This window comes from Triticum aestivum, chromosome 1B (genome assembly GCF_018294505.1).
Source record: "Triticum aestivum cultivar Chinese Spring chromosome 1B, IWGSC CS RefSeq v2.1, whole genome shotgun sequence".
NCBI classification, from domain to species: Eukaryota; Viridiplantae; Streptophyta; class Magnoliopsida; order Poales; family Poaceae; genus Triticum; species Triticum aestivum.
In genome coordinates, this window is record NC_057795.1 from 114,330,327 (window position 1) to 114,346,809 (window position 16,483).

Here is a 16,483-nt window from a genome sequence, read left to right on the forward strand (position 1 = left end):
AAAAGACTAATAAATGCATGGTTTCTTAAAAGAAACTAATAAACGTATGGAGAACTATGGAATTTTCCTCCCTTGATGAACTATATCAAATCTTCTTTCCTTTATTATTAGGTATAGATATAAAATCTTTCTAATTGGACCACAACATCTTTTTCCTATATACGTGAACATTTGCAAGTCTTTATTTCTAGAACTCATGCCGTATATTAAGTACGAGATGTTATGTACTCCCTCCGTTCCTTGATATAAGGTGTATAGATTTTTGAGAAAAAGTCTGAAATATAAGGTGTATTGCGTTGCACCACTCGTTTGGATAACTTTTTTAGGGATTCGATTACATTTCCTTATATTAGGCAAGCTCCTCTATATTCTCATGTCAATTAGTCAGGTGTAATCTCGCCCAAAATTTGTGAAAGTTTCCCTCCACATGCATTCTTTAATTTCCGTGCCAAAAACTATACACCTTATATATAGGAATGGAGGGAGTATCTCATTAGAAAATAGTTTTGTGTGGCTACCCTTTTTTAGAATTGCTAGGACTTGTGATCACCCGGTAGGAAGGTGGCCGAGGCAGCCACAGGTCTCGCCATATTCTGACGTTTTCCCCATTGCCAATTCGCCAAATCAGACCCTTCTTGAGAAGGCCTAGACCATGATGGATTGCATGCCATGTAGAGGACACGTTGCCTGCAAAAATGGTATTCACTAGAGAGCTGTTAAGGTAATATTTAGCTTTGAGCACTCTCGCACAAAGTGACTCCGGCTTTGTAAGTAGGCGCAAGCTTGTCTTGCAAGCAATGCTTGGTTGAACAGGCGGAAATCTCTAAATCTCGACCCTCCTCTGCTCTTTGGTTCTGTTATATTGTCCCATGCGACCCACTGAGCTTTCCTTTTGCCTTTCCTTTTCCCCACCAGAAGTTTCTGACCAAACTCGTAAGATCATCACAAGCTAAATATGGTAGCTTAAAAACACCCATTATGTAAGTTGGAAGGGCCTGACCAACTGATTTATCATTGTCTCCTTGCCCGCCATTGATAGGGTGTCACCCCAAAGCATGATTCTCTTTCGCCGTCGCTCTTGCAAGTTCTGAACCCTTCCCTTACGCATACATCCATCCGGTGTAGGGAGACCCAAGTATTTCTCTTCAAAACTTTCATCTTGGATTCCAAAACATCACGTACCTCCTGTTTGTCCACATCTGCACAACACTCACCAAACCGAATTGAGCACTTTTGTGGATTAATGAGTTGGCCAGTAGAGCTAGCATATGTGGCTATGATTTCCTTGATATGAACAGCTTGGTCATGGTTACCTTTGAAAAATAAAAGTGTGTCATTCACAAATAAAAGGTGAGATATACCCGGCGCATTGGTGCACACTTTCACCGGGTCGATCACATGCATCTCCATACCCTGTTTGAGAAGCGCAGAGAGACCGTCAGCCACAAGCAGAAACAAGAACGGGGATAAAAGGCCACCTTGCCGAAGCCCACGCGGCAGTACAAATGAATCCAATATAGCTCAATGGACTTTAACTGAATATCTCACCATGGTAACACAAGTCATGAGCCCCACTGGTGAGCGAAGCCCATCTTTTGCATCGCTTGTCGTAGGAAACCCCAATCAACTCTATCATAGGCCTTAGACAGGTCTAATTTATAAGCACAAAAATTCCTTTCCTAATTCTTCTCATGCTGCATGTAATGGAGATACTCGAAGGCCAATAATGCATTATCTGTGATTAACCTTCCAGGCACAAACGCACTCTGCTCTGGTGAAATAATATCGTCCAAAATAGGTATCAATCTGTTAATCAAGCACTTGGCAACAATCTTATAGATGACATTGCATAAAATAATTGGCCGAAAATGAGTAAGTCGGACTGGATCTCTAACTTTAGGTATTAAAACAATTACCGTATCATTGACACCGGGAGGCATATGTCCAGATAGAAAAATTCTTGTACCGGCTTCACAATTTCCTCCTTCAACACTGCCCAGGTGGCTGGAAAAAATGGGCTGGAAAACCATCTTTACCATGTGCCTTTAATGGCCCAATCTGAAAAAGACCGTCTGAAATCTCCTTTTCCGTAAAAGGCGCACACAACCTTTCATTCATTGGTGTGGTTACTCTTGGCTCAAAAAGATTTAAGACCGGTGAAGGATCAAGTTGTTCATCTTTAGTGAAAAGGTTTTGGAAATACGTACCATCTTCCCCATGATTGTATGGTCAGTATGGCTGTTACCTGCATCATCTACCAGTCGCCACACCTTATTTTTCCGAGCTCTCCACGCGGCCTTCTGATGGAGAAAAATTGGTGTTCTGATCACCATCACAAAGCCAAACGATGCAAGAGCGTTGCAGCCACATGATCTCTTCCCTGTACATTATCTCACTCATATGATCCTCAACCTTACCTATTTCCCTTCTATTAGCATTCATCGCCATGAGTTCCTCGAGGCGCGTTCGAGATTTTTCTAGCTCTCTAGTGACGCTGCCAAAAGCTTTCTTACTCCATATCTGTAGCTCGTCCATAAGGGAGGAGACTCCACAATGGACACCACCAAGGTCATGCTTAACACTGGCATTTGTCCATGCTTGTTGGACTCTCTCTGGTAAACTTGAGTCACGTTCCCACATCACCTCATACTGTTTCTATCGGGGTTGTTGTGTCTGCTTTTCTTTCTCGCATAGCAGAACAATAAGACAATGATCCGAGCAAGGAATCACTTGGTGCACAACTCGAGCCTCTGAAAATATATCCCTCCAGCTGTTATCTGCCACAACTCGGTTCAGCCATACCTTTACATTTCGGTTACCATGTCATTTATTATCATATGTATAAGCCAAGCCAGAGAAGCCCAAGTCAATAGCTCGCACACCTCTACTTCATCTGAGCTTCACTTCTCCTTGTAGCAGACAAATGCTCAAAAGACCACATAGCCTCATTAAAATCTCCTACAACACACCATGGCAAGTCAGACTAAGCTTTAAGATCTTGCAACGCAATCCACAAGGGATGACGGTTCTCTATCCGGGGTTCTCCATAAACACAAGTTAAATGCCATAAAGGAGCATCATCAGACAAACGAATATAAGCATTAATATATCTCTCCTTTATTTCTTTAATCTCAACATGAGTCTGATCACACCAAAACAGTGCCAAACCACCACTAAGACCATTACTATCACAACTAGCAAAACCTCCTAAACCTAGTATACCACAAAGACGATGAACTTTATTCGCTTTCTAACACGTTTCACACAAGAACACCAACTTGGCATTGACCGATTCTACCAAGCTAACCAAATCATGAACTGTTGGGTCATTGGCCACCATCCCCTCCCCTTCGACAGTTCCAAGCTAAGCAATTCATGCTCCTGACGGGGCACATCATGTGTCCCCGTCAGTTTACCAGCGGCCCCTGGGCAGGCTGCCTCCGTTTGCATGTCTCCTCCCATGTCGGCGTCTTGCGTCAAACTCTCTGTACTATCGAGCTTCTGTTTCTTTGGTGTCCCTATACCTTGCTGCACCTCCTGCTCAGTCTGCCTGACAAATGGAACAAGAGCTAAGCTTTCATCAATCCTTGTACCACCAAAGGTCTGCTGTGCACCTGCTACTCTCTTTCCCAGCATAGATTTTCCCTCCTCTAACTCCTCCATGTTGGCGTCGTTAGCATCTTTCTCCAGCGTCCTGAACATGGGAAGCATATCAGAACTCTTCAAATCAGCCAGGCAGCGGCCCTCGGGGTCCTTGGTGAAACTGGGGTGATCACAAACCGCGCCAATTGTCTCCTCGGAGAGTGGCACAGCTGATCGACGCCCAGGGTCGCTGGGACCAGGGGCTGCTCCGCACTCACTTTATGCCTCTTGATGTCGATGAGATCAACAAGATAAAGCTAAGCCCACAGTTGTTGGAGGACATCATCGCATGGGTGTCAGACACCCTTGGGATCTTCGGCGTAAGAAGCGCGTACAAGATGGCCCTCGACGAGAAAAACCGCACTTCTATATATGCAACGAGCAGGGCACCGGACGGCACCAGAGCCGTCTAGGACACGTTATGGGGGTGTCCTGCTCCCCCAAAGGTACGCGTACTGGCTTGGCGAGTGGTGAAAAACACACTAGCTACTATGGCAATTTTTGCTAGAAGAAGTATATCTGATACTGATATTTGCCTTTTGTGTGGTGTGGAACGAGAGGACACGCACCACATCTTCTGTAGATACACGCCATGGAGGAGTCCTGGAGCACGCCAAAGCTGGACACTGTTGCTAATACAGGACCGGAGTGGTTGTTGCACCTACTGGAACAGTGCAGCTAGCAGGAGCACCTTCCTCTGCTCATGACGGTATGGTGAATATGGCATGTACATAATGAGATTACCCACAGTAAGTCGACGCCACCTACTAAAGCATCTTGGTGATTCCTCTCGAGCTACATGGACTCGTTGTTGTGCATTAAACAACATCTAAACACAGACATTGCTAAAGGGAAGATGGTGGTCAGCTATGGTCATGCGAAGAGTAAACAACAAGACCATATCTCCCCTGCTGACAACCCAAGGCCCCCGGAGAGATGGAGCACACAACCGGAGGGATGGTACAAACTAAACGTCGATGGTGCCTTTCTGGAAGCGGACAAGACAGGAGCTGCTGGTATGATTCTTCGTAATTCCGAGGGAGAGGTGATATTTGCATCTTGCCGCTATTTGACATCATGTGTGAGCGCGATGGAGGCAGAACTCGCTGCTTGTCGAGAAGGGATTTCACTCCCACTTGAGTGGAGCACGCTACCTTTCATCTTGGAGATAGACTGCACCATTGCATTGAGCATGCTCAAGGGCATGGAAGTTGATATATCACCAGCTGCGGCAATCATGGAGGAAGCAAAACATATGTTGAGCTTGGGACGACCACATGAAATAAGACATGTTAGGAGATGCTTGAACTGTGTTAGTCATGCACTTGCGCAATTAGGGAGTCAGCCTCGTGCAGTAATTTGGCTGCGCCATGCCCACTAATGCAGAACCGGGCTTTACTCCCGGTTCGTAAGGACCTTTAGTCCCGGTTCTGCAACTGGCACTAAAGGGTGGGGACTAAAGGCCCCCCCCCCCCTTTAGTCCCGGTTCAACACGACCCGGGACCAAAGGCCCACCACGTGGCACGAGCCCGCGCCAGGGGCTGGGGGATCTTTAGTCCTGGTTGGTAACACCAACCAGGACTAAAGGATTTTTTTTGAAAAAAATGATTTTTTTTATTTTCAAATTTCTGAATTATTTGACGATTTAATCTCCAATCACCCCTCATCACTGCTCAAGTGTGGAGCAATCATTTCAAATCGTCTAACTTCCCGACCGGTCACTCATTCTCTCACTACTCCAACATGAGTACGCTTAATTTCCGAGTTCTATTCCCCCTGGTTTTCAAGTCTGCATTTGTTGTTTTCTTGATAATAGTAAGTTATCAATTTTATTAACCCTAAGGAGTTTAGCCTGAGCATGAAGTCACGTTTCACCGTTTGAGTTTGAAACTATTATTCTAAAAAACAATAATTATTTAATAACACTAATATTTCTTCAATAAGTAGTTTGACCATAGTTTGACTATAGTTTGACCATATTTGACCAAAATTCAAAAAAACTAAAATAATTATTTACTAACACTAATATTCTTGAATAATTAATTAGTAACACTAATATTTCTTAAATAAGTAATTTGACCATAGTTTGACCAGATTTAACCAAAATTCAAAAAAAAATTGAGCATAGCTTTTTTTCGCTTTCAGAATTTGAGGATTCTAAAAATTTGCAAAATGGCCTACGGCAGCCGAAATTGGAACCGCATTTTTGTGCTGAACATTTTGATATATTATACGTTTTTTCGACATCATATGCAAAAGATATAGTCATTTACTTTTTCATAACATTTTTTTGCAAAACATGTCGAAATTTATGTTTTTAAATTTCCTTAACTAGTAGATGTAGTAACATAACTACATCTCGAAGGGTTTTAATTTTTAAAGTTTTTATCATTTTCTTTTTTTTTTCAAAACTAAAAAGGCGATGGGGGAGGGGGTAGAGTTTGAGAATTGCACAATCCCTTTAGTCCGGGTTGGAGCCACCAACCTGGACTAAAGGTTAGACCCCTTTAGTCCTGGTTGGTGGCTCCAACCCGAACTAAGGGTCTAACCTATAGTCCCGGTTTGTGTTACAAATTGGGACTAAAGGGGCTCGTGGGGTCCCGGCCTGACGCCAGCCTGCCACCACCCCTTTAGTCCCGGTTTGAGACATAAACCGGGACTATAGGTCACAAATAAACCGGGACTAATAGTATCATTAGTACCAGGCCGTAATTGAATCGGGACTATTGAGGTGAACGTAATGTCGTTTTTCTACTAGTGGCCCCTGAACATATCTTAGCCTTATGTAATCTAGACTATAATGCTCCTGGTTGATGAATGAGGTTTTACATTCGCAAAAAAGAACTGCTAGGACTTTATGTATCCCATCGTAATCTTCTTCTTTATTTATTGCACCTACTACCACAGTATGACTGGCATGGCACTAACAACCTAACCGTACCTTTGGGATTTCATTTTTTATGCACACATTTTCAGGTTTTATTTGGCTTTTCTTTGACTAGCAAAAGAGCCCGTTGTCGGTGTCAAAACCGGCGGATCTCGGGTAGGGCGTCCCGATCTGTGCGTCTAAGGCTAATGGTAGCAGGAGGCAGGGACACAATGTTTTACCCAGGTTCGGGCCCTCTCGATGGAGGTAAAACCCTACTTCCTGCTTGATTGATCTTGATGATATGAGTATTACAAGAGTTGATCTACCACGAGATTGTAGAGGCTAAACCCTAGAAGCTAGCCTATGATGATTATGATTGTTCTTCTACAGACTAAACCCTCTGGTTTATATAGACACCAGAGGAGGCTAGGGTTACACAGAATCGGTTACAAAGAAGGAGATCTAATATCCGAATCACCCAGCTTGTCTTCCATGCAAAGGCAAGTCCCATCCAGACACGGGACGAAGTCTTGAGTCTTGTATCTTCACGGTCCAACAGTCCGGCCAAAGTATATAGTACGGCAGTCCGGATACCCCCTAATCCAGGACTCCCTCAGTAGCCCCTGAACCAGGCTTCAATGACGATGAGTCCGGCGCGTAGATTGTCTTCGGCATTGCAAGGAGGGTTCCATCTCCGAATACTCCAAAGCAGATTAAGGATTATGTCCAGCTCTGCGAGATTATTTCCGCACACCACCGTAGAGAGCATAACACTTTACAAATCTGATCTGCTGACAATTTTTTTTCACAGTGAGTCCTTACGCAGTGGCCTGGCTCAATACAAACCGGTTTTTCTCGGCCTGCCTCGACACGCGTTGCGAGGTGGTTTTATTGGCACGCCTTGCCAAAGCAGAGATCGTGTTCCCATTATCGTGGGATCCTCCATCAATACGGGCGCGTGCAACCCCACGACGCCTGTTGGTATGACTCCGTGTTTTTAGGTAAGTCCCAAGCGGTTACGGTGAGGACGCTTGATATTCACCCCCTTTATAGAGGGGTCGAGGCCTATCCCTCTTTCCTACCACGCTTGCGCCTTTCCGCATCTCGAGTTCCAACACCCGAAGCCCAAGCTTAAGCACTTCGGATCTTCAATCATGTCCGGATCCAACCTTCAAGGCCGGTGGATGGCCTCCTCTGTCATAGAGGAGGACATTGCGAAGCTTAGGGAGGTCAGATATCTGACCGCCGACATCAAGCACAGGCTTCCTGCTCCAGGGCAGGTCATCCCTACTCCCGAACCCAACGAGAGCGTCGTATTTGTTTCTCACTTCCTCTGCGGCTTAGGCTTCACCCTCGATCCCTTTGTGAGAGGGCTCATGTTCTATTACGGGCTAGATTTTCATGATCTAGCTCCGGACTCCATCCTTCACATCTCATCGTTCATCGTCGTGTGCGAAGCCTTCCTCCACATCACCCCGCACTTCGGCTTATGGCTCAAGACCTTTAATGTGAAACCAAAGATGATTGAGGGGCGACACGCGGAATGTGGAGGTGCTGCAATAAGCAAGAACGCCGATGCCCCATGGCCAGAGGGCTTCTTCCTGGAGGTGTCCGATCTATGGCAGCGGAGGTGGTTTTACGTCATGGCTCCCAGAGGCACAAAGTGGGTGGCTGCCCCCGACTTCCGCTCGGGCCCTCCGCCTCAACTGGCGTCGTGGGCCAATGTGGGACTGGATTGGGGGCCTGCTAATGATGTACCAACATTGCAGAACCGCATTCGGGAGCTTCTTGAGAGGGACATTAGTCTTGTTAGTGTAGTTCAGGTAATGCTAGTCCGACGGATCTTGCCGTGCAAACGTCGGCCTCTCCGGATGTGGGAGTTCAACCCAGAAGTTCCGTGGACTATTCTGCACTTCTTCAGCATGACGCTCGAAGAGATGTGTAAATTATTCTTCGGACCACAAGTAAAGTGTCCGGACACCATCGAGGATGCGGGCCTGAGCTGCAACCAGCCCGATACCCAAGTAAGTAACCCAGAAACCAAACACTTCGTTTATATTTATCATAACATTGTTCTGAAAACCATCCGCGGCCAGGAATGGCTCAGCAAGGCGGAGAGAATCAGGTGTCGGGCACCGCTTCCCGAAGGCTCGCCTAGTCCTGCCATAGCCAGGATGCTTAGTCGTGTGCTAAATCAAGTGCCCTCGGGGAAAGATGAAGGGAAGAACAGAGAAGCAGAGCTTCACACATTGCACATCCAAACTGGGGGAATTACTACCTCCACGAAGGAGGATAGTCGGGGAGGGGAATCTACGGTCTCCTCCCCCCGCGGGAAGAAGAGGGACGCCTCTGAAGACTTGGAGACGGAGGTGTCTAGACAGGGGAAGAAAACTTCACCAGGGGGCCCTGCCCCGAAGGGCGTCCTCACCGCGCCATGCCCGCAAACGGGCCAGCCCTCAGCCGAGCTGTAAGTTAATCGTAAATACAAAGCTACTACTTCCTCCTCCGAGAACAATAACCAGGATCAATTCTTTGCAGTCCGGCTAGCAGCTCTTCTCAACAGAGTTCGTCTTCGGGGGATCTTCTTCCGGAGATGATGGAGATTGAAACCCCACCCGCCTCTCCGCCTCATGGGGCGGGCGACCCCGAGGTGTCGTCACGGAGGAACCCAGATTTTCCGAGGCCAGAAGCTAATACTTCGGCCGCCCTGAGCCCGGAGCATTCGGCTCCCACGGGGGGTGATAAGAAGGGTCCGGCATAGTTCAGCGACCGGCCGGACACGCTGACAGGCCTTCTGGAGCAAGCTGCTCTCTCGGAGGATTACCGTTCATTAATGAGCATGGTGCTTGAGAATATTTCATCCGCCACAAGCGGGTTGAACGAAGCTTTTACGAGCCTGCTCAAAGGCTTTGAGGTATGTAATAAAATTCATAATTTTTGCTTGTGGCGCACGCGCTAGGTGTGCTCCGTATAGATAGTAGCCCCTGAGACTCTGGTTGCCAGCCCTAGGCGGCAGACGGAGGATCACATTGTTAAGTAATGATCACACTGAATTCATGCGCAGGTGGCTAAGGGTCCGGCGGCCGACCGGTCCGTTGAAGTCGCCGAACTGAGGCGACAGATTGAAGTTGTGGATGCCGACATCACACTTGTGAATGAGCGGCTTAGCGAGTCACAAAGTATGTGCTCTGCTTTCTTTATTTTTATAGGAAATATTTAAGAGGAGCATAATGTTAATGTGATATGCTTCGACTGCAGGCGGGGCTGCCACCATGGAGACCCTGAGGGTGGAGCTTGCCCTAGCCAAGGAGCAAGCCCGGGCTAGCAATGTGGCTGCCCTAAAGGCGGCCGAAGAGTTGATAGCCGAACAGGCTGCTAATCACCAAAGCGAAGATAAATTAGCCGAGATGGCTGTGGAGCTGAAAAACGCCGCCGGCCGGTATGAGCTCCTTGAGAAAGAGAATCAGGCGAAGTCGGATAACCTGAAGAAGGCCCTTGATGCGGCCAAGGAGACGCGTTTCGAAATTAGGGATGCGCGGGAGGAGCTTTGACAGGCCGGAGAAATCGCGGCTGGAAGCCCCTATTTGTTGCGGATGAAGTTCTTAGATCCAAAGTACGCTCCTCTACATCAGCGCTGGAGCCATGCAGACGCGTATGCGGATCTGGCGAAGAGTACGGCTGATGCGGCCAAGTTTTTCTAGGATCAAAAAGATAATGAAGTGGAAACGTTGTTCTGGTTGCAATTCAGTGCTCCAACGCACCTGTTGCCCTTGAGTGAAAGGATGGCCGCTGTGGCCGAGCTCCATAGGTTGTCCGGTCTTGCGATGAGGTCTGTAATAGACCATCTATGGCCAAAGGGGCTGAAGCCGGACATTTATTTTGGTTTAGTGCAACAATTTCTTGGTGTTGTATCACGAATCGATGCCATGAAGAGGTCGACGAGCATAGAGGGTGCGCGGATGGCTCTTGCTTGTGTTAAAACATATTGGACAGATATGGAGGCCACCATCATTGCAACCCAAAATCCGGCGGGAAGCCAGGATCCAGCCGAGCACTACTTGGAGCAGGTAACAGAAGGTGCTCGTTTAATAGAGGCTCAGTGCTCGAAGAATGTCATGTTCGAGTGACAAATCGTTCTATTGTAAAAACAATTGTATTTTAATTATAGAGGCTATGTTTATACTTTCTCCCGAAAGTGCTATTGTGCCTCCTGTGCGGCCGTTTGATGTATATATAACCTGAAAGTTAGTAGTCGTTGGCTTCAGCCCCCACACATACAACACGGAGGTGTTCGCAAAAAGATGCATAATCACACTTGATCCAACGTCTTGGTCCGTTAAGGAGGTGATCGCATGTCGAACTAGGCAACCGGACTATATAGCTTTAACACTTCCACTTAGCCATAGGAGTTTGACAGTGGGGCTACTATGTAGCCCCTGGTACCTTCGCGTTCATCCGGATACGGGCGCGTATGTACATGACCGGGGAACGGCCCTTCATTAATGCGAAGGAACCCTAAAGATTCCGATGAGTCCTCGAGTGGTTGACCAGTCTCTCGCTATATCATGACAGTCAGTTCTCGGCTTTCTCTACTGAGATGCTCATCCGGAATAACCAGGGCACAATCACAGTAGTTCTCCTTTGGCCGCCTTAGCTGATAAAAACGGAACGTAAGGCAGCAAAACCCAGGAGCCAGGCAAACCCAACATTTGACCAAAGACATGATTCGGAGCTGATGCATATAAGGCCAAACTCGCGACGCCGAACACTCCCGAGGGTATTCGGACTTTATAACATGTACTGGGCTGAGTAACACCCTTTATTATGAACCCTGTATTTCCAGGTACGCGCATTATTCTGTCGTGGCGAAATGCCAATAATGCCAGTATCCCCTGTGGGTGTATTGAGTACCCATGGGATGTTAAGAAACAAGAGACAATAAAGAAGATTTACACAGGGGCTTAATCTAAAGAGAAACCTTTGAGCGGGGCCCTGCTGCACGTCTGCGCCTTTATCTCCGTTGTGCCGTGTACTGGAAGGGTATCACATGAATGTTATCTGAAAAAAGGAAAACTCATGTAAAAGAGTATGATGTAAGCGTGCGAAGAGTTGGTTATTATCAGTGGATAGCAGAAGTGTAAGACATTGGCCTGTTAATAAGGTCAAGCCAAAAGGTGGGCTTTATTGAATATCTGTAGCCCCTGGTGTCCTCTATGGGATTACATGTATAGCACCCAGCTTAGGTTTATTTGGGCTGTTACTGACGGTGGTGTGCCGGACTCATCTAACCGTGTCCGTGGTCTTAACGACCGATCATGCATTCTGATATTAGAGGTCGCTTAGCGTCCGGCTGCTAGAGCCGCCGCATACTCTTCCGCACGCAAGGAATGCTCTGTATTTCCGTTAACGGTGATGACGCCACATGGGTCGGACATCTTGAGTTTAAGGTAGGCGTAGTGCGGTACTGTGTTGAAGTGGGCAAAGGCCGCTCTCCTGAGCAATGCATGATAACCACTTTGTAGGGGAGCGATGGTGAAGAGTAGTTCTTCACTTCTGAAGTTGTCTGGAGAACCGAATGTCACCTCTAATACGAGGGAGCCCCTGCAGCGGGCCTCAGCGCCTGGTATCACCCCTTGAAAGGTAGTGTTACTTTGGCTGATTCTGGATGGGTCTATCCCCATCCTGCGGACAGTGTCCTGGTATATTAGATTGAGACTACTGCCGCCGTCCATGAGGACACGAGTGAGATGGTATCCGTCGATTATTGGGTCGAGCACCAAGGCAGCCGATCCTTCGTGCCGCATACTAGTCGGGTAGCCCCTGTGATCAAAGGTGATCGGGCAGGCCGACCAGGGGTTGAGTTCGAGGGTGACGGGCTCTACAGTGTATGCGTCTCTGAGCGCGCGTTTGCGCCTACTCTTGGGTATGTGAGTCGCGTAGATCATGTTTACTGTTTTTACCTCTGGTGGGAATTTTTTCTGTCCCCCAGTGTTCGGCTGGCGAGGCTCATCCTCGTCTTCACTTGGTGTTTCCCTTTCCTTGTGTTCGACATTTAACTTGCCGGCCTTCTTAAAGACCCAGCATTCTCTGTGAGTGTGGTTCCCAGATTTTTCGGGGGTGCCATGAATTTGGCACAGTCTGTCTAGGACTTTGTTCAGTCCGGACGATCCCTCTTTGCTGCCTTTAAATGGATTCTTTTGTTGACCGGGTCGAGAGCCCCTGAATCCGGCGTTGATCGCTATGTTGTCTGGACTTTCTTCCTTGTTTCGACGCTTGTTTTTATTGCGCCGTGGCTTCCCGTTGCCATCACTGATTTTGGATGTGCCTGGGTCGCTGGTGCCTCTACGGGCCAACCAGCTGTCTTCACCCGCGCAAAAGCGGGTCATAAGGATTGTTAAGGCTGCCATTGTCCTCGGCTTTTCTTGGCCGAGGTGTCTGGCGAGCCACTCATCCCGGATGATGTGCTTGAAGGATGCTAGGGCTTCGGCATCCGAACAATCAACAATTTGATTCTTCTTAGTGAGGAATCTATTCCAAAGCTTGTGGGCGGACTCTCCAGACTGTTGAATTATGTGACTTAAATCGTCAGCGTCCAGAGGTCGGACATAGGTTCCTTGAAAATTGGCCCTGAAAGCGTCCTCAAGTTCCTCCCAACTTTCGATTGAATTTTCGGGGAGGCTTTTCAACCAGTGCCGAGATGGTCCCTTCAATCTTGAGGGGAAGGTATTTGATGGCGTGGAGGTCGTCCCCCCGAGCCATATGGATATGAAGGATAAAATCCTCAATCCAGACCCCAGGGTCTGTCGTTCCGTCATATGCCTCTATGTTCACGGGTTTAAAACCCTGTGGAAATTCGTGGCCCAGTACCTCTTCGGTGAAGCACAGATGGTGAGCAGCCCCTCTGTATCTGGACATGTTGTGGCATGCTGTCGATTGTTGTTGTGTCTGGTGCTGATTCCGAACTGTTATTCGATCAGTTTGATTGTTTTGGTGACCATAATCCTGCGCTGGAGCGTGCCCTCTAGATCCATAGATGGACCTCGTCGCGCCGGCCTTTTTGTCCAGGAGCTCACGTAAATCGTGTGCGGCGTCAGTAGCTGCTCTATTGTGGTCATGAAGTGGTTGGTCCGGCCTACTGGCCGTATTGTTCTTCGATGGAATAGCCTCATCGTCGAATTTTGGCAGCAGCTTGCGCTTTGGGTAGCTCTTTGTGTGGTGATCGTCGCCGTATTTTTCTTCAGTGTCTAGCACTTTATTCCATCTGCGATTGAGCATTTCCTGCGCGGCCTTAAGCCTTTGCTTCTGCTTCTTTAGACTTCTCGAAGTGGCCATAAGCCTTCTGTGGAGGTTATCTCGTTCCAAACATTTTTACGGGATGATGAATGCATCGTCGCCCGGACTGTGCACCTCTCCCGAGGCAGTTTGATGAGTAAGGCCCTCGGGATCGCTGTGATCGAGCGTCTGCTCTGGGATGTGTTCGGCGTGACTGGCTCATCCTGCTCCATCGCTGGGTCCATATGGTCGTTGTTGCCTTTGGAGTTGGTGGGGTGTCGATCTTTCTAGCACTGTTATCGCTATTTTTACTGTGGCTGGACTTAGAGTGGCGTCTACGCCGTCGTTTTGGCTTTTGTCCGGGGGTTTTATCCTCCGTTGTGTCTTTTTTGTCGCTGTCGTCCTCCTTAGGCGTGTCCACCATGTATATATCATATGATGAGGTGGCAGTCCAGCGCCCCGTGGGCGGTGGTTCCAAATCATCCCCTGCGCCGACGTCCATACCGTCGGTGTCATCGGAGTCGAAGTCAAGCATGTCTGTTACGTCATTGACAGTGGCTATGAAGTGGGTGGTGGGTGGGCAACGAATTTCCTCGTCGTCTGCTTCCCACTCGAGCCGGACATAGTTTGGCCAAGAGTCTCCTGACAAAGAGAGAGACTTTAATGAGTTCAGCATGTCGTCAAAGGGCGAGTGGTGGAAGATATCCACAGCGGTGAACTCCATTACCAGAGCCCGACCAGATTCGGCGGGCTCGGGAGCGCGCGGTCTGGAACCTACAGCCGGACACGAGTCCAGGGGTCCGGTGACACAGGCTTCCTTGGGGGTGGAGTCTGTGTTCGGCTCTACCGCCGATGAGTGTGTGGCCTCCGGGGCGGGGTCCATCCACCTGTCCTCGGACGCCGTGATCTGGCCCGGATTTAGGTCTGGAGCTCCTGCAGGTGCGATATCCCGAATATTGTTCCGACAGCAGGTCTAGGCCGTGCTCGTCGTGACTGTTCGGTGCGCCTGGCGTAGGCCCGAATCCGTCAAAGATCAAGTCTCCGCGGATATCGGCCGTGTAGTTCAAGTTTCCGAACCTGACCTGATGGCCAGGGGCGTAGCTGTCGATCTGCTCCAGATGGCCAAGCGAATTGGCCCGTAGTGCGAAGCCGCAGAACACGAAGATCTGTCCAGGGAGAAAAGTCTCACCCTGGACCGCGTTGTTGTTGATGATTGAAGGAGCCATCGAGCCTTGCAACAACGACACAGAGGAACTCTCAATGAAAGCACCAATTTCGGTGTCAAAACCGGCGGATCTCGGGTAGGGGGTCCCGATCTGTGCATCTAAGGCTAATGGTAACAGGAGGCAGGGGACACGATGTTTTACCCAGGTTCGTGCCCTCTCGATGGAGGTAAAACCCTACTTCCTGCTTGATTGATCTTGATGATATGAGTATTACAAGAGTTGATCTACCACGAGATCGTAGAGGCTAAACCCTAGAAGCTAGCCTATGATGATTATGATTGTTCTTCTATGGACTAAACCCTCCGGTTTATATAGACACCGGAGGAGGCTAGGGTTACACAGAGTCAGTTACAAAGAAGGAGATCTAATATCCGAATCGCCAAGCTTGTCTTCCACGCAAAGGAGAGTCCCATCCGGACACGGGACGAAGTCTTGAGTCTTATATCTTCACGGTCCAACAGTCCGGCCAAAGTATATAGTCCCGCAGTCCGGATGCCCCCTAATCCAGGACTCCCTTACCCATGCACTGCAATGGGAAAAAATATCACACGTGGTTTAGCATTTTAGCAATACAATCGCCGACTTTCATATGTCTAGTTCATTCACTCCCGTGTCCAGGCTGCTCGGGTGCCCATTGCATCTAGCTACAACGATTCCACGAGCCCTCTCGCGGGGGCGACGTGTGTCGTCCGACCCCAGACGAACCGATGTCTGTCCCTTTCGATATCTTCTTAGCGGTCGTCATCCTCGTCTCTCCCCCATTGCTCTTCTCACACTCTCGGTTCCTTCTCCCTTTCCAGCGGGGAACTACCACCATGAGCAGCACTCCCAGTCCCCCTCTCGACGGTCGCCACTACTTCACTTCAAGGCCTCCCCCATAGGCTCTCGATCCAGATCGGATCGGATCAAGGCCATCACCTTCTTCCTCTCTTCCTTCACCCTGAGCAGGAGCAAAAGCAGGGAGCCGCTGCCGCCAGCACCACGGACGTCGTCGCGTCGCCGCCGCCTTCCAGGTCATCGGTCGCCATCGCCCATCCCGGGCCGTCCCTCACCGGCAGGGCGTAGCCGCAGGCGCCTGTCCTTCTCTGCGACCAACGCCGACAACGCTGCCATGGACCGTCCCAGGCCGTCCCTTGCCGGCGATGCGCCCGTCCGATTATTTTGTGTTCCCAAGGTTTTCCATCCGAGTCAACGGATTTGTAACCTCCGATTATTTTGTGTTCCCAAGGTTTTTCCATCTGAGTTAACGGATTTGTAACCTCCTTATTCCCTTGCTCCCTCTTCCCAATTGTGAGGTTAATCTCTGGTTTGCTGATTTTTGAAACGAAACTGCAATTAGAGAGGCAATAATGCTCTCTTTTATTGAGTGGTGGGGTCCACTAGGACGTGTTGGCCGTCGGTTGGTCTTGCACATGCGTGTTGCTATGTCCCATGCTCAGGATTCCTTCAACAATTAGAGATTTCATTGTTCCTC